Source organism: Rhinolophus sinicus, linkage group LG04, assembly GCF_036562045.2.
Source record: "Rhinolophus sinicus isolate RSC01 linkage group LG04, ASM3656204v1, whole genome shotgun sequence".
In the NCBI taxonomy this organism is placed as follows: Eukaryota; Metazoa; Chordata; class Mammalia; order Chiroptera; family Rhinolophidae; genus Rhinolophus; species Rhinolophus sinicus.
This window is the reverse complement of record NC_133754.1, coordinates 9171416-9190180: the sequence shown is the minus strand read 5'-3', so window position 1 is coordinate 9190180 and position 18765 is coordinate 9171416. Positions and strand designations below refer to the sequence as shown.

General features: G+C 43.6%; 1 long non-coding RNA gene across 5 annotated transcripts in view; it reads right to left on the bottom strand.

The window, feature by feature from the left end:
* The window catches only part of LOC141570999 (uncharacterized), a 43113-nt gene that overhangs the window by 12076 nt on the left and 12272 nt on the right, over positions 1-18765 (bottom strand). For 2 of the 5 annotated variants that reach the window (XR_012495441.1, XR_012495444.1), the window contains 2 exons: positions 16408-17351; positions 7475-7622 (listed from right to left, as the gene is read on the bottom strand). This is a non-coding gene — a long non-coding RNA (uncharacterized LOC141570999). Of the gene's footprint in view, positions 1-7474; positions 7623-11327; positions 11430-13769; positions 14004-16407; positions 17352-18765 lie in introns of all 5 variants that reach the window. The other 3 variants (XR_012495442.1, XR_012495445.1, XR_012495443.1) reach the window with 3 other exon arrangements.

The window sequence follows — 18765 nt, the reverse complement described above, 5'->3', positions numbered from 1 at the left end:
AACTTAAATTGTCGTTTTCTGCTTCTCGGAAAACCTAACACTGAATTCACATGAGTCCTCTCCATATGCTTTTGTGTGGTCTGTCACCTTTACACCTAACTTACTTACTGGTGGGACCTGTGTGAAAAGAATATTTTGCTTCATAAATTATATAAATGTCTAACCACCATGCTGTACACCTGAAACTAATATAACATTGAATGTCAACTATAATTGAAAAAAAGCAGTCACGGGGATATATAGTACAGCATAGGGAATCTAGTCAAAAATGTAATAACCATGTACAGTGTCAGATGGATAATAGACTTGTTGGGGTTATCATTTTGTGAGGTATATAAATGTCTAATCACTATATTGTTTTGCACACCTGAAACTAATAAAAAAGAAAGAATATTCCAGAAACTATGTCAGCTGTAACTTCTCACCAGCCTGAGGCAAGACTGAGTGTTTTTTCACATTCACCAAAAGAATAGTCAGACATGTTTTCCAGAAGTTTCTGCAGGTGAGTCACAGGAAGGGTTTACATCACGCAGTACAGAGCTTCATGGCAAAATTCCCCATTAGGCATCTCTTCTCAGGCCTCTCTCCCCACCTCACAGCTTCCGGGTCTTCTTTTTCTCACCACCATCCCCATCCAGCATTCCTTCCTAGCTCCCTGCCTCCTGGTCCCTACATTTTTGCTTCCCATGGTTCGCAGTCTCTCCACCTTTTGTCTACAGACTTTATCCATTCAAACTTATGTCTTCCCGATCAGCAATCCATTCGGCAAAAAGACCCCTCCACACACCAGAGTATGTAAAGAATTACGTGTAACTATTTCCCCCTGATACACATCTATTACACATTAGCTCATTATGAATGCAACCTGTATTTAATCCACCACTTTAACAGCTGCCAATTATTAACAAGCTAAATATGCTAGATAATTTATATGTGTTATCCCAATTACTTCCTAACAATAACCCCGGGGAATGTTCTTTAATTCACAAATAGGGAAACTTAGGATCAGAGAGGTGAAAACCATATGTCCAAAGTTACGCAGCTCAAACTAAAGTTCATAGGTTTATTCGCCACAGTGCACTGTCTTCAGCCTGGGGAGAGTAAAACGGCTTTATTACCTGACCTTCTCTTTGTCCAGGGAAGCCAAATATCAGATTTGTCCAGGTAGCCAAATTTTTAGGTAAGTATCCTGGAGTGGCAGGTAACTGAGGACACAATTCCATCCCAGGATCATGGTGCCCAAGAAAAGAAGTGTAACAAAGACAGTTGGCCAATTGATCCAACCTTATCTATGACCTTCCAGTTAGGGACAGCCATGTGACCCAATTCTGACCAATGAGATATAAACGGAGGTTCAGGGAAACCTTTTAAAAAGGGACAGACTGGCTGACCCTTCCCTCTTCTTCCTGCCTGAAAGCCAGATGTCACCCATCTTGTGCCCACATTGACAAAAGCCACCCACTAAGGTGACCCAATGGAAAGATGGAAAGAACCCCAACAATATGGTTGAGATATGTGTCAGCTATGGACCACCTACCCTGGTCTGTTTTTTATGGGAGAAAAATAAACTCATCTGCTAAAACCACTGTTAGTAAGGCTTTCTGTAACTTGCAGTCAAATGCATTCCTAACTGATCCAACACTTTCTGCGCATGCTTTACAGTTAATGAACAGTTTCTCTCCTGCCATAGAACACATCTCAACAGCACCAGCTAGCCAACCACTGACAACTGGTCTGCCCCACTCAAACACGCATCTGGCTCTTCCCTCCTCAGATTTACAGCAGTCAAAACTGTCCTACCTGGGGTGCCGAATGAAACTCATTTAGCAAATATTGTACCTCAGTGACTCAAAGTTATACAGGCCATGCCCGCGTGGAGTGTGTGATTAAAAGGATTCAAATAATGATATGCTTTGGGGGAAAGTTCTTTTCATCTTTCCATAAATTTTGTTTTAATGGCCAGGTCCCCGGGGTAAATGGTCTCAGGGAGGCTCCTGAGGCACAGTGAGCTCTGAATAGCAGAGTTAAGATCGGAAAGAGAAATTCTGCTGTTACTTTGAAACCACTAAATGGATTCCCTAATGATTCTAGGCTAGGAGATTTGAACATCTAAAAACCAAAGGAGACACCAAGTCTGCCAAAAAGAAACCAGCAGGTTGGCAGGCTGGCAGCTAGTGTCCTCCTCACGTTGAATGTCGGTGACGATGTTATGGGAACGACAGTGGCAATAGTGGGGTTTGCGGGGTTCAGACTGGCCTTGCAGGGCACTGAAGAGCCCTTGGCCTTTCTGTGCACTGCTGCCGCTCAGAAGCCAGACTAGCAGCGTCACGGGACTTGCTGAGACTCATCGGGGTTTACACATATCAAAAATTTAGACATTAACCCCTATTTACAACATTTGTTCACAGCATACGGCCGCGAACCTTTTTAGTAATCGCTTGAGATAGGCTGTCTGGCCCCAAATAAAAGATGTTTGCCAATTTCTTGGTAAGGCAGAAGAAGAGCTCTTTATCAAAAGCATATTAGCATATTTTGCCTCATTAATAACTTCACTGCAGCATTAATTTGCCTAATTATCACATTTGGAATTCAACATGGTATCTAATTAATTCAAAACTCGAAAAACAAATGCAGAATTATAAAGTACACCAACATCCTTCTGCTTTAGCATTCCTTCTTCCCTTTGTGTGTGTGTTTGTGCGAGCCCATGTGCCTCCTCAGTGAAATCATCTTCTTTCTTCTGTCCCATGGAATAAAAATTCATTATTTTGATAAAATGTTTTCTTCCAGTGACATGCTTCTATCCCAGGGCTAGCAGTTTTGTTTTCTAAGTTACTGTTGGCCCTCTAGCTCTTATTTCATTTCCTTCCTTCTTTGTCACAGGCTTTTCCTAAGGTTTTCGGAAATATATACTTCAAGAACAAAGAGATCATGACTTTTTGGCTTAAAGAACTGTGTCATCCCGTTTCTTTCCCAGCCAATGCCTTCAGCACTAAGTACACTAACCGTATTTGTCCACATTTTCTCCTCCATGGAAAATCCTCCAAACCAATTTTCAGGAGCCCAGAGTGAACATGAGTCCAACACTACCAAAAATAAAAATCAGAGCATATCAGCCAAACCTTCCTGAAAGGTTGAGTTTTTTAAAAAGGAAACTGCAGAAAACTTTAGTTCAGGGCTCAAAACAACAGCTTTAGACTTGACAATAATATCCTCTCCATTCATCCATGTGCCTCTTACTTCCCAAGGAATATCAGATTGTATCAATAGGCCGCATGCTGCCATTGTAGCGGAAAGATACAGAAAAGGCTTAGATCTACATGACGTTACAGGAAAAAGAAAATAGTTATATAACTAAATGCTCTCTCCGCTATGCTGGCTTTGGTCTGTTTTTAAAGCATATTTCAAGTTGTTGCAGATCTGGTCAATGTACTGGGGAAATTCAGATTTTAAAAGGTGCTGTTAACCACCGAATTGAAAGCGCAGCTCTGGCAATTTAAGATGTAAAGTGTGGAGCCTGCCATCTTTAGGTAATTCATTCTATCTCAAAGAGCAGCTATTTATAGATGCTGAGGCATCTCCTGCTACAGGTCAGATCCACACCAACAAAAGTCTACTTCCCTGGCAGATAATTTCCTATACAAAAGCATTTTTCAAATACTCATAAGCTATGTGCCTAGTGATTTTGTTTCCTCTGTACCATACTCATGACCAAGAATACTCCAATCCAGCAGTTTACCCCATGAATATTAGCAACGACCAAGGGAAAAAAATGTGAGTTGCGTTTTTCCTCCTGGCATATCTAATGTCCGCATACCCTTGAACCTCAGGGACCACTTCCAATCTGCCCAAAATGAAAAGCCTTAAAATCAGTCTAGCAGACTTTCACCCTGCATGATTCCCTGGTAGAAAGAGGCCCTAAGGAGTTCTCAATAGCTTATCTTGCTATCCTAGTATCAGGTCTAGCTCGCAAATCTCAAGCCTTCAGGAAAACAGGAGTCAATATCCTTCAACAGAAGAATGAACACATGTCAAGCCAACCTACGAAATGACACCACAGTCAACCCTCTCTTGTCCTAGAACCAGAAGACATGACCGTCTGCATGATCTGAGTGCTGACCTCTGCAGTGCAAGGGTCTGCCCTGCACCAGACATGGGCTGAGCCACCAGCCTCACCCTGCCGACAGACACAGGCTCTGGTGAAATCACCAGTAAAAGGAGAGAAAAGGTGCACTGAAGGCTCCTGCGCTCCTCTGAAAACAGGCGTGAATCCACTACGTAAAGCTGCCAGGCCATCAGGAAAGATTTACTGTTTATTCAGGAGACACAAAGGCCCAGAATACCAGGGGTCTGAGGTTAAGAAGCATAAGCCAGGAAGTGTGCAAGCCACTCTGGCCACCCGCCACCTCTGAACCTTCACTTCTGTGAACCTGGGATGCAGCGAGCCCCAGACACATTTTTTTAAGGGGAGAGAAAAAAAAAAAAAGAAGCATTTTTTTAATCCTTCATGCTCAATAAAGATTGTGCAGACATAAAATCCCTCATTTAAATGGCTGCAGTTTTAATATAAAATGTATTATACAGGAAAAAGATTTTATTACCATTAAGTGCTTGCTGCAATCCAACAACGGAGGAAACTGACCTTGATTCTGAATCTCCTGCCTTTTTTCCCCTTTATTATCCTGACTGTTACTTACTGAACATACTTTCATGATCTCCCTTCCTTTTTGGAGAAATAATTATTTCCCCTAGAAGCTTAGAAAATGTGCATTGTTTTCTCAAGACTGTTTTCTCAACAGACTGTTTTGTGAAGAAATGCTTATACAAGAATAGAGTAGCGCCTCTGGAGACCAAAGAAATTCAGTCTTGGAAAATAAGAATGGAAACTGGCCTTCCCTGGTCTTGCAGACTCAATTTGAGGGGAAAGGAGGAAATTTAGAGAGCAAGTAGTAAGGCAAAAGGAAGGTGAAGGATTAAAAAAAGAACCAGCCCTTCTGGAAGTTATAAATAGGAAATCCTTAGGGAAAAAAGAAGAGACAAAAATCATCACCCTCCTGGTAAAAATAGTCATTAATAAGGACAACGCCAGCCCAGAAGTGTTGTCCACCTGTGTCAGTCAAGGTCCCAGAAGGTAACTCATGACACATCCAGACTGAGCAATCCAGCTGTCTTAATACAGGGGCTGATTTACAAGGTGTGGGTAATGTTTAAGAAAGCACTAGGGACAGTGCAGTCGTACCCAGGGGCTAACACCAGCAGAGAGCTAGTCCCCAATGTTAATTCCCCACCAAGTCTGAAGGGGCCAGGGAAGGGAGCAGTTACTAAAACCCAGAGAGGGGAGCTGCATGGAGAGGGCTGCCTGGCAGGAGTTGTGGTCTTTAGTAGAGAACCCAACGGAGAGGAAACTGGGAAAATAAGCAACCCCATCTCATTTCCCACCCGTCTGCCATCCAGTGTCCTGTTTGTGTCTCGCGTTGGCCAATCCCAACTGTTAGCTCAAGTACAAGAGTCCCAGTCAAGACAGGTCAGTCTGCCAGGTCACAGAGCGGAGTGGAGAGTGGATCTGAAGGGACTGAAAAAAGGCATCAGCATATAATGGCCAAAGAGTTCAAACAAACAAGAAGTAAAAAAAGTTAAACCACAACCTCATAGTAAGAATTGTAAATTCGCATAAACCTCTGAAGTCCGATGGATCTAGATTCAGATAAAGCCCAGGTTTGTCAATTACTGTGTGAAGTTGAAAATCGCACACACTGAGCCTCAGTTTGTCCCCCTGTAAATGGGGATCATACCACACATCTACATAATGAGTCACAATAAGACAGAGCCAAGCATTAATGACTCTCAGTATAACGGGTTCCTCCCCCTACCCCACCTCATACTCCTTTCCCTTCTTCAGAGACTGTTCATTGAACTGTGTCACACAGAAGACAGAGGAGACTGAATCACACGTCTCTGTGTGTGTAGACACAGCTTCACAGCACCCATTGGCGGACTCAAGGACACCTCATGCCACTATTACAGCCTGTGATTTTGCCCAGCAACCTGTCGCGTGAGAAGGAGCCAGGAGTGGCCAAACACAAAGCTTTGAAGGCTCCTGTCCCGCATCAGGCCCTCTCCAGCACTCTCCAGGGTCACCAGTTACTGTGGAGTCATGACCATGCTACAGTGGGGCTGGTAGACCATCTTTGTTCTTCTGGACCTACTCTTCCTTTGATTCACCTTGAATCGGAAACAAGAGAGCACTGCAACTGACCGGGTATGCACACATGCCTTCTAAGAACTTAATGTTCGGCTCTGTTTTAAAGAACAATGCCTGTCTGTTTCTTTTTGTCTTCTGAGAGACTACCTCTCATTCCTAAAGACCATTCCCCCGAGCACAAAAGATCACCAGCCCGCTGGTTTTCAGGAGACACAAGGAAAGCAACTTTACGGCTCTCCAGCACTAAAATGTAATAACTTTCTCCACACGGCTGCACAAAGGATTTCTCTGGGAACAAGGGAACAAGTTTCACAGTTGCATAAATATATACGAAAGTCGAAATCCATCTCTGAGTCTGCAGGCACACTCAACATTCCCATTTTTCATGAGTCTCAAGGTCATTCTTCACTATGTGTTCTTTTGGCTGGGCTTTAAAGTTAAGCTAGTTTAATAATTCATGACATCATACCCATTAAAATATGAGTATTTTCTACCAAAGGAAACAGCCTGTTGTTTCTTTTCCCCTTTCATGGTAGAAGAGGCCCAGACGAGCCCCTGCATTGGAAAACAGGGTTGTGGTACAAATGCAACGGATGAAGTTTCAGAGAGAGGCTCTCTGTCTTGCAGGCCACTGCACACAACCAGTTTTATCATGAAAAGCTGGCGCCATATGCCAGAGGAGACAGGTTAAGCCTCTTAAATGTGCCTGACAACAATGAGCTTTCATTCGTGAAAAGTAAACATCTGCCTCATGGGGAAATAATCCACAAAACAATGGAGATGGTTATTTGTTTGTTTGATATATTGTGACAGCCCTAAGGGGCTGGGCAGCTTCAGATGTCCATGATATGTCAAAATACAAATAATTTCTTACACATTTAAAAAAAATATTTTGAAACCTATTTTTAAAGACATCACAGGAGAACCCAGAGCGCTATAGATACTTAAACAGGGAGGAGATAACAATTTTAAAAATTAGGAAAGAGAAGACCAGAACTCAATCAGGGGCTCTGCCTCGACCAGCTGTGAATCTTGGGAATTTTTTTTTAACTTCTCTGGTCCCTATTTTCCACATTTGTAAATAAGAGTCAAAATGAAATCTATTCTACCAAGTCAAAGGGTTATTATGAAACACCAATGATTTATGACAGTAGAAGTACTCTGTAAACCATACAGAAAAACAAATGTTAAGGTGGTGGTTGGTAGTAACAGACCAAAAGGGACATTTGGCTCTATACTTAAAAGTCAACAGGCAGGAGATTTATTACCTACATGGAAAAAGAATTTTCCTCTTACTTATGGATCTTCCCTGGAGATGGCTGCAGCCCTCAGCGTATCTTAACACGTCTGCGTGTGCAGGTGACAATGATCTCTTGAGTGTCTCCTGGGAAAAGCCAGGCTGCAGTTATTGCTGCTGAACCTGGGATGAAGGAAAGATAATAATACCCATCATCAACCCTGTAGTTTGGAAAAATCCTTCTAGACCTTTTCTAATATGACCCTCCTAATAGCTGCAAGTAGGTATACTTAACCTTATTTAAAAATGAGCAAATTGAGATCCAGGAAAACTCTAAAGCATGCACACGTGTCAAGGACAGTATGAAAACCCAAGCCCAGGAGAGAGAAAATATAATGGGTGGTCCCTTCTTCCTTGTGCCTCACTGGTTCCTGTGCAAAGAGGAGGAACCGTCACTTTCTCTAGTCCTCTGTTTGTATGTCTGTCATCCCCTCCCGGGCTATTGGTCCTTAAGGAAGGAACTATGTCTTGCTTACCTCTGAACCTCTAATCAATCCCTAACACAAAACTTGGCACATGGCATGTTAGGCACTCAAAAGGAATTGTTAAATGAGAGAAGAAAGTGGAAAGTAAGAGAGGAAATAATGCTTTTCTTTCTTTCTCTTTCCTCCTTCCTTTCCTCCTTCCTTCCTTTCTTCCTCCCTTCCTTTCTTTTTTTTTTTCCTTAACTGGTAGAAAAGTCTCCACTTCTGAAACTCCTCAGGCTGTGAGAACAGGCCCCTCTCTGGGGCTCAATTATGGAGTCCACAGTTAGCTGGAAAGAAGCAGGTAAGAGCAAGCAAGATTCAGGAAGGCTCCAGGCATACATAGCTGGCCTGGGAGACAGTGCAGAAAGGGGGAGAAAAGCAAAACGACTCCAAAAATTGTTCCAGGAACCACTCAGGGAGATGTGTGCCTGAGTCTAGCCAAAGTTGTCTATTGTAGTCTGGGCCCAGACCATACAGGACTTTATCAGCGAACGGAAGCAGCCAGCTAAATCCGAAGTTGGATAAGTGAGTAGTTGTAGATATGGCCTCTGTTCAGCATGTGCCATGTGACTCACATCTTCAAGCCAATAATCAAATACATCCTGTATTTGACACTTAAGCAGAATGAGCTGCCTTGAGCAAACCTTTTCTAAAACATTTTTGCACAAAAGCCTATTTTAGACATTAACAAACCACCACTGGGCACTCTTCCCAACTCTTCCCAACTTCACCAACACTTCATTTCCCAGCTTCATAACCTTGGTCATGTTTTTTATTGATTTGTTGTTGTTGTTGTTTAATTTGAAGGTGTCAAATATATACAAAAGTAGAAAAACTCATATAATATACTCTCATGTACTCATAACCTAGCTTCAACAATTATCGTCTCATGGTGGGTCTTATCTCACCTATCCCCACCCTCTCCCTTCCCTCATCCCTACATTTGATTATTTTGAATCAAATCAAATATATTGTATTATTTTATCCATAAACATGTCAGTATTTCCAAAGATAAGGACTCTTTTTTAAAAGCATTTCTGACACCATTTTTAACCTTCTTCCTCATTCTTCACATCCAGTTTACCAATAACTCACAGTGGTTCTTTTTCATCATGCTATTTCCCTTTTGTTTGTTTGTGTTTCTGCAAACTTCATCCTGATCTTGGTTCTTGGCATAGAAGACTGACACCCTCCGACTCAGGGTCTTGCCTCTCAGCTCTTCCCTCTACAAGCCACCTTGTCTTAGGCAGCCCTTATCCATCAACGCCCTCTCACTATTCCTTGTTCAAGAATCCACCGTGGGACTTCTGTTTCCCATAACTAAAGCTAGACTAGTCCTCCTGTGAAAACAATTTAAAACTGGAAAAAACATATGATGTAACTGTTTTCACAAATCACATACAAAATCGTAAAACTGATTTCTTGAGAGAAAGGAAATTCACAAGTTGAGCCCCCAGCTCTACAGAAGGGAACAATTCCTCATCTGGGTGGCAGTAAGCTGGAGACCAAGCAGAACACAGAAGCCCTGGTGAGCTGAGTAGGCAGAGATCAAAGTTTGGGCCACCTTAGTGGGTTGATTCTGTGAGGTGGGGCATGAAAGCAGGAGGAAACATGCAGAGCAGTCCTCAGAAGTCCGTGGAGATCTCTGCAAGGGCTTAGCCAAGGACTGAACTATACACGTGTAACAAAACTTTAGATGAGACATAACAGAATTTGCCTATTCTGGGATTGAGAGCAGAACAGAAATACGAGAGGTTAAAAAGTGTTAGGGGATGTTGTCAGCAAGCGTGGAAAGACCTTCATAACACCTGTTCACAGCCCAAGTATCCAGCTAAGACACCAGAAATACCACTTCTCAGAAGTAAGAATCATGCTCCAGAGTAAGGCGTACAGTAGACCTACCTACCAACGTCTAAAACCAAGCCTTGACAAAAGTGCAACACCAGAAGAAACAGAGATTGGAGACTGCGTCTAACAATTTAAAAGGGTTTTGAAAACATGTTGGGATTTTCACAGATTCTCTCTAAGAAAACATAAATCCAAGCCTATACAAGTTCAAAATGATCTACCAGTAATCCCAGTAGCTACTAAAACAAAAATCAATAAAGAAATATCACAAAATCCAGCCTTCACACTGATTCACCCACAATATCTAGTACACAATCAAAATTACTAGACACATACAAAGTGAAATATAATGCAGTCAAGAAAGGAAAAACAGGTAGCAGAAACCAGCCTGGACATGTTCTATACATGCAATTTATCAAAAGAACTATTATAAATATATTCAAAGAATTAAAGGGAGATATATCCAAATCATAAAGGAAAACATAGTTTTAATGAATGAAAAGATATAGAATCTCAGCAGAGAAGATGGAAACCATTAAAAAAATAGAAACTCAAGAACTGAAAAGTACAATAACTGAAATGAAAATTTCACTGCATGGTTTTCAGCACATTGAGAGAAGCAAAAAAAAACTTCAGTGAACCTGAAGATGAACAATAGAAATTACCCAATCTGAAAGAGAAAAACAGAGATTGAATTAAAATGAACAATCCTCAAAGATCTAAGGGCAATATAGAACAATGTACCATATGTGTAACTGGAGTCCCGCAAGGAGAAGGTGATAATGGGACAGGAAAATTATTTGAGGAAATGTCAGCTCAGCTGAGCTGGGAAAGAGCGAGAGCGAGAGAAAGAGAGAGAGAATAGGTGTTGGAATAGCAGATGAAAGCAACAAACAAAAATGAAAGCGTTAAGCCTTTAATCGTTTGCTGTGATGGTGTAAGCAAGAAGCTAGAACTAAAGAAAGGACTGACTGTCCTTAGTTTTATTTTTCCCATGAAATGGTCCACCAATTGAGAGTCAGGTAGGTCAGGGCAGACATGGCGATTGTCTCACAGTTGAGAGAACCCCAAAGAAAAGACTCCAGCAGTTTTATGTACCTTGAAATCAGAGGAAAGGAGAGGACTAGGAGTAGAAAAGTATTGGGCACTGAGTCAGAGTAGGGGAAAGTGTCAAGTTTTCTCCCTCTTCCGCCCCAATCCCCAGCCCCACAAGGAGGCTTCAGCGAGGCACCTGAAGAAGTAAGAAGTCTGGATTTTCAGGTTTGACATAGGAAATGAGAACTAGTAAGTAGGAAGTGGCAAGCAGTAGAATATTGACTCTAACGCCTGGTAACTACAGGGTCACGTAATAAACACTGAAGGTGTGACTCCTCTCCAGGATGTCTGGATTTTGCTAATGATTCCTAATAAGACTTGAGACCCCAAAAGACTGTCTCATGATTACATCAAAGCCTACGATGACATTTGGATTTGAGCAGAAATCTCTACCACCACCTGCTCAAGTCACACATACAGGGGACGGCGTGCTCAGCTGATATAGGGAGTCCAGGCCTGATTCCAATTCTCAAGGTACCACAGTCTTCAGTTTCCCAGAACCTCCTCTTCACCATATTATCTGAGGTAAATAAGAATATATTTTGGTATATTCTTCTGCATATCATTATGTATCCTTTTGCATATTATTTATACCTCGAATTATGTTTTATTATAACATGCTAAAACAATGCAAGTGGTATGGTTATGTTGTCTTTTCATCTATTGTATATTATAGTATAAACCATTGTAAATCACAGCACTTCCTATTTCAGGCTTGGGAAAACAGGTGTCTAACAGAAAATGACCGGGAATGGAGCAATTGCAAGAGTCAGCTTCTTAATCAATTCTTAGAAGCTAAGCCCTTTAGCTGGTCCATGCACACTGAAAGGAATAATGTTAGCATGATTAGTAAACACTAACTCAAAACTTAAACCACAATAAAGGAATTTGTTCATCAAACACCTAGAGGCAGAGAGTAGAATGGTGATTTTCAGGGGTTGGGGTGACGAGGCAGTGAGGAGGTATTGATGGAAGGGTGCAAAGTTTCACTGATGCAAAATGCATACGTTCTGAATAACCGCAGGGCCCACGATTAACAGTATTCTATTGCAGCGTTAAAATTTTACTAAGGGGATAAATCTTATGTTAAGTTCCCTTACCACAAAAGGAAAACAACAAAACAAGAGCAACAATAAAAAAGGGGGAAGAGGACACTTTGGGAGGTGATGGATATTTATGGTATAAATAAGATTGTGGTGATGGTTTCACAGGCGGATACTTATCTCCAAAAACATCAAGGTGTATAGGTTAAATATGTACGCTTTCTGTATGCCAATCATACACCAATAAAGAGCTTTAAAAAAAAACGAATAGGAGTGGAAGACAAGAAGAATTAAAAGGAGTGAATGAACGAATCAAAGAATCAAAAGGAATTTGCAATGGCCATGTACCTAGCATTCAAATTTGTCTCCTTTGTCTACCTGCCTCCCTCCTCACATCAACCTCACTCTCCTGTTCCCACTCCTTTTCTCACTCCGTTCTTCCTCTATTTTACCAGCCTCATTCTTGCCATTCCTCTAAATCATTCCTCTGAGCTCCCTCTAAACTACCTCTATTCTCCTTTGAGGCTAGGCATTATTTCTTAGAGCCTGTCAGGCCCACGTTTATAATGTGGCCCCTTCCACAGAGACCATTTCATCCCACAAATATACATCTGCCATCATGATATAAAGATTTGGATTTTAATCCTGCCATTTCATTCTTTTTTCCTGACCACTTTGTAATGCGGGTGAATTCTAATAACGATATATGGATGCCTTGATGTGTTCGTTGTTCCGCTGGTCTAGAGAGCTACAAACATTTTATAAATAGCCCACTTGGTTGTGCTGGCTCTTGAATTCCCCAGATGTCAGGATGCCAGTTAAAGCAATTTCTGATGACCTGAACCTGTTATCACTTCAGGCCTCAAGCCTGGACCTTTGCAAATCAGTCAGCAGAGCAGGTGGTTTACTATTCTCACATTTTAAAAGCTTTCTTCTGTTGATTTTGCTCAACTAGATTTTGTTTTGCTAGAGAGCACGAGATCAGTGTTGAGACACATGACAACAGCTTTTCGTCCTCGTCCCCAGGTATCTGGGGAATGGATTAGGCATCTCTGCCTGTCCCTGCTCCGTTTTCCAGGGCTGTCTGTCACTGCCTGCGACATCGCCACACTCCCAACACCAAGAAAGACTGGGGTGGGAAGAGGGCAGGCAAGTATGTCCTTTCTAATCGACGCCTCTTCTTATTTCTTTTCTGTGCAGTGTGTGTACACCCACTTCTAACTCATTTTTAGCTTTTGGTCAATAGTCCCTCAAATATTTACAGAGTGTCTTCCATGCACAGGCATTGGGCAGCAGCAAATCAAAGCTCACAATCAAATAGAGGAAGGGAGCAGACATGAAACAACTAATTAGTCAGTTAATGATTCAATTACAATTGCGAGAAGTTTTAGATGAGAAAGATGCTACATGCGCATACAAGTGATGACCTAGGCCTGTCCAGAATGTCAGAGTGCGCGTCCATGAAGAAATGACTTGTTAAGTAGAAATGAAGCAGCCACATGTCTAGAGGAGGAGACAAAAGAGGAGACAGAGGGAATCAGAGAGGCAGGCCAAGAGGTAGAAAGGAACGTGGCCCTTGGAGGCCCAGAAATCAGGCTCCGGGGTGGCCAGGCTGCAGGGAACGAGGGGAGAGTGCCACAAGATGAACGCAGTGACGTATGCTGGGGCCCAGTTCCAGACGGCCAGGCGGCCACATTACGGATTCAGCGCTCCACCTGGAGTGATAACATTTGCAAGATTCCCAGTCATCCATACCAACAATTTCAAAGTCAGTTCTATAACCAAAGAAAACAAATCCATGGATATCGAGACATTACCTAATAATTCCCAGTGCCATTGACAGTTTGTGAGGAATTCTAACTCCTCCAGCAGCTGCAGCTCTGAGGCTCCGCTGTCCTGCCCGGGAATGTTCCTGGTTACACCATGGTAACTGAAGCAGCATGGTCGACTGCAGTCTTGCGAGACGGGCTTGGTCTGGTCCCACGTTGGCCGAGGATAATAAGGCTCTGCCTCCGAGGCAGCATCACCTTTCAATAAGTCCAGATATCTAGCTAACGCCGGACAAATACGGTTAATAACACGCTGTTCTGTTCCAGTCCTGAATACTGGAAATTTGCTCAGAGTAGTTTCAGGTGTTCTCACCACAGAACAAGGTACCTCCGTGAGGAGATGCTATGTACATTAACTTGACTGCAGGGATCGTCTCACTGTGGGTAGGCACATCAAATCATCCCACTACATACCTTAAATATACGTCATTTTCATTTTTTTTTTATTTCGTTCAATTTAAGCAGCAGGTCTACATCTTCCGCCTCCCATGTGTGGGCACAGGCAGGGGCACACGCGGCATTGGACAGAGTCTGCTGCCCAGGGGAGCGTCACTCCAAAGGGAGCATCCCCTGGGCATCAGGCTGAGACGCGATGGTGGTCCTCCTTGGGCAGCAGTGAGAGCACAGCAAAGAGCCCGCGGTTTCTCCGTCTCACTTTCTGCTCCCCACACCCCTGCCTCTCTATAGTGTCCGTGCCAGGAGTCTTCCATGCATCCCTTCAGATCCACCCTCCATCCTCCTCCCATCCAGTTCTGTAAGCCAGAAGTCGGACCCAGGTGGGCTACGGCAACGAGCCCCCTCGCCCTCCTGTTTCCAGTTGAAGGCAGCCCATGGGAAACACGAGCAGGAAAGAAGAAATGAGTGTGGGCATTTCCTACTGGCTCGTGTCAGCTGCCACCACGGACTGACTGTACTGTCAACCAAAGGTCACGGCCCCACTGCTCCTTCCGCTGCTCCCTCTGGCCTAGGACTGGGACGGCCTCCTGGTATGGCCCACCACTTGGCACAGCACTGTGCCCTCTCCCTCTCCCTACCCCCTATCGTCAATTTGTAAACAATACTTTCATTAAACTCTCCAAAGCACCAAGCCCTGACCCATACAGCACAAGACTGGGAGCACAGAAATCTCAGTATTCTTCCCTCCTCTTAGGCCACTGCAGACCTCTTTTTTCTTTTCTGGCAGATTTTGATTCAGATTCCCTGGGCAACTGACCTGTGTAGGTCCCCAAATAGGTGCCAAGTAAGGACAGACACACGGGTGATGTTTGCTCCCCCTACCCCGTCCCCAAAAGGCCCTTCCCATCTGTGGCCCCTCACCTCTAGCCACACGAGGCTCTTGCTGTTCCCAGAACACAGAGGCTCAAGCCACCTCAGGCCTTATAATTCCTGTTCCCTCTGTCTGTAATGGTCTTCCCCTGGAAATCCACGTGGCCCATTCCCTCACCAGCTGCAGATCTTTTCCTCAAATGTCATCTTTTCAATTAGACTTTCCTGCGCTCTCTATTTAAAATCATCCCCATACCACTTGAAACTTTCTAATGAACCCTGTAAGAATTTATTTTGTTTATTGATCTCTCACACACACACACACACACACACACACACACACACACACACAGCCTCACACAAATACTCTATGATATGCTGCATGAAGGTAAGGACATTTGTCTCTTTTGCTCCCAATTATACCCCCAGTAACCAGAACAGACCTTCCCATACTAGTTGTTGAACAAATGGTTCAACAAATGGTTCCAGAGAGAGCTATGTAAAAGGGACTCCCCACCAGCGACCATTTTGGTCCCCGAACTTCTGAGTGTAGCCACTTCCTGCCAGCTTCCATCTGCAGTGCGTTCATCCTCGCCCACGACTGCCTGCAGAACTGAGAACATAAGCTCTGCGAGATGGCATTCTTGGGGAGCCGACACATCGCTCTTCCTGGTCTCCATTTTGGAAGCTGAAGACTACGCTGGAACAATAAAGCTTCCCCTCATCTGGGAAGATGGCCGCATTGATCCTGGAGTAAGACCTAACTTTGAGCAGGTACATCCATTGACACTATTCATTTTGAGAGTTCCTACTACATGTTAGGCTTTTTGGCAGAAGCTGAGAAAGCAAAGATGAATAAAATGTGGTCCTTTCCTTCCAGGTGCTCTGACAGACCATGCTGGGCTCCAACAGGTGAAAAGATGAAGGATATTCCTTTCTGTAGTGTGGAATCAACACACTTGACTTTGCCACCACCGGCCAGTGCAACATCACTAAACACATGGACAAACTTTCCAGACCCAGGAGAGCCGGGCCTTGACCCTGAATCGAGAGGCTCTGAAAAATCAGAGGCATGGTCCATTCCAACATCTGAGACCCAGAGAGAGAGAAAGCCCAAAGTCCAGGTCAGTTACTGCCAAATCCTGGGACTGCAAGGACTGCGAACTCCCCAAGGCGGGGACAGAACCAAAATCATTCCTCAGGCCTAGCTCCTGCAGAGTCCCTGGCAAAGAAATATTTGCTGAGTGAAGGAATAAATGAATGAGTGAGAAAAAATAAAGGACCTAAAGGTAATAGCAGATTAAAATCACAGGTGGGCCAAATAGTATGTATATATCATCCATCCCTCCAAAAATCTTACCATCCGCTGTTGCAGGGCCCATGGGTCTTCTGGATGTCCTCTGAAACTGATGGGCTGGAGGTCAGCACCCAAGGAGGGGTTCCATGTTAGGAGAATAAGCTCGGTGGTAAAGATCAGAAACAGAGAACAAATCAGTAAATTTAGTTCAGAATTAGTATTTGGGCCTCAGGTATCAGCTAAACATTGATTATTCATTAGATAATGCAATTGCACTCAACAAAAGGCACAGCAAGAGCCTTGGATGGTTTTAAATAGCAGCGTTGACTATTTGTACCCTTCAAGCGTGTGTGCTCTGTGAGAACTAAATGTAGTTTCTCCGGAATAATGCCCAGGCACAGCTTTTTAAGATAACTATCGAAGTGGCCCAAATACATCATTCTTTTCACAGGTTTTTCCATTACATTTCAGTAACTGTTTCCACAAGGTTAGATTCCGAGAACCAAAATCAAGGATGCAGCCTCCAGGATGGCCAAGGGGTAGGGCAGGTCACCTGGGGGCTGCGTGCAATGAGTTCATTCCCTGAATGCTGGACCTGGAGCCAGCAGGACAGGTCCCCACTTACACACCTGCACAGGCCACTGCCCAGCTATCACCTGTGTCTGCTGTTCAGATGGGCTGACGGGCTTTCTGTTCCACTGCATCTCAAAGTAGCACCTGGAACCTGGTTATAAAACAACTGAGTGTGGAAATGACAATTGTACGTGCAAAGCAGAAGTGTGTTGCTTCCGCCATTTCTTGGCTATATGCAAAAACTTGCAGGGCGTCAAAACTTCAACACCACTCTTAAAAACACAGTACCTGCTCTAATTCTGTGCAAATTTCTGAAATGATGGCTTCATTCAATCGATCCCAGAAAGCTTCTATGAAACCCCTTTGCAGATGCTTTCAGTCCCAAGTATTTCCAGAAAAAGCGATACATTTCTTTGGATAGGGTGTCAGCCAGTCTGAGAAAAGAAGGTGCAGGTCTTTCTAAGTGCTGTATGTATGTGCATACTCTCCTAGGTTCCCAGCCAGCCACCGCCACAATTTTGAGAAGGGGTTGTTTTAGGGTGGAGGTTTTTTTTCTCTTCTACACAATTTTCCCCTAGACTACTATGGTCAGAAGCAACAATTATAAAAACAATGAAAAGTGTTAATACTAGTGATTTGAACTTCAAGGGGGATTTTCAGCACTTTGTACATGAAATTCTGTGTTTGTTTGAGGATGTGTCTGACCCACCAAGGCTGTTTTGGGGAAGGGAAGAGGACATATGACCTCTACGTCATAGCGTGTCTCCTCAAAAATAAGACCGGGTCTTACATTAATTTTTGCTCCAAAAGATGCATTAGGGCTTATGTTCAGGGGATGTCATCCTGAAAAATCATGCTAGGGCTTATTTTCTGGTTAGGTCTTATTTTCAGGGAAACATGGTAGGACCAGTCTGCTAGGAACGACACTGTTCTGTTTGCTTTCTGGACTCCTCTGTTCTCCTTAGAATAACGAGGCAAGGAGCCCGGTGGAATATTTCTTTGTGGACTTGCCATCACCGCCATCCTGCCATCCCATTAGATTTTTCATTTTGTGCAGGAATGAAAATAAAATCGGGAGGCCCTAGCTATCTTTGCTACAAGCCCAGAATAGCAACTAGAGGAATAAACAGTTCCACCTCCTCAATCATTGCTCTTTCAGGTAGAATCCTATTATATTTAAAAGTATCCTTTGAAATTCTGATTAGCCCAAAGCCTTTGAAAACAAATAGGTATGCAGCAGCCCGTCTGAAGCAAAATTCTCCTGCTATCTGACAGAACCCCAGCCTTTGACCCTACATGCTCTGGAAGCCTCTGCTCAGCCTCCTGCCTCCACAACCAGATCTGTTGGAGCTCACTGAGGTACAACCCTCCCACCCCCACCCACTCCATCCCAGCCATGGGCATATGAAGCTCGGGGCCAAGGGCAGAACCAGTCATGTCAGGAAAATAGTTATGCAAATTGATCTGAGAAAACAGAAAGGAAGGATGAAAATACAACAAAAAGGACACTGCCTTTATTTATTAATTCATGCTACAAACATTTCATGAGCATCTGCTGGCTGCTGAGGGTACGCTGATGAGAAAAACAGACATAGCCCTGCCCTCTAGGAACGTAGAGGGCATGGTAGGGGAGACAGGTATCAGCCAAATGGTCCCATAAACCATGAGCAGCAGCTGCTGAGGCCAGGGTGACAGAGCAAGGCCCATGGGGTCCTGAGAGTGAGTGGTAAGATTCTCCAAGCCAGGGAAGGCTTCCAGAGACAGCTTGGACCTAAGATCCAGAAGATGAAGACATGAAGGAAGAAAAGCCTTCACAACGGAAGTTGTCCTCGTTCTCAGTGCAATCCG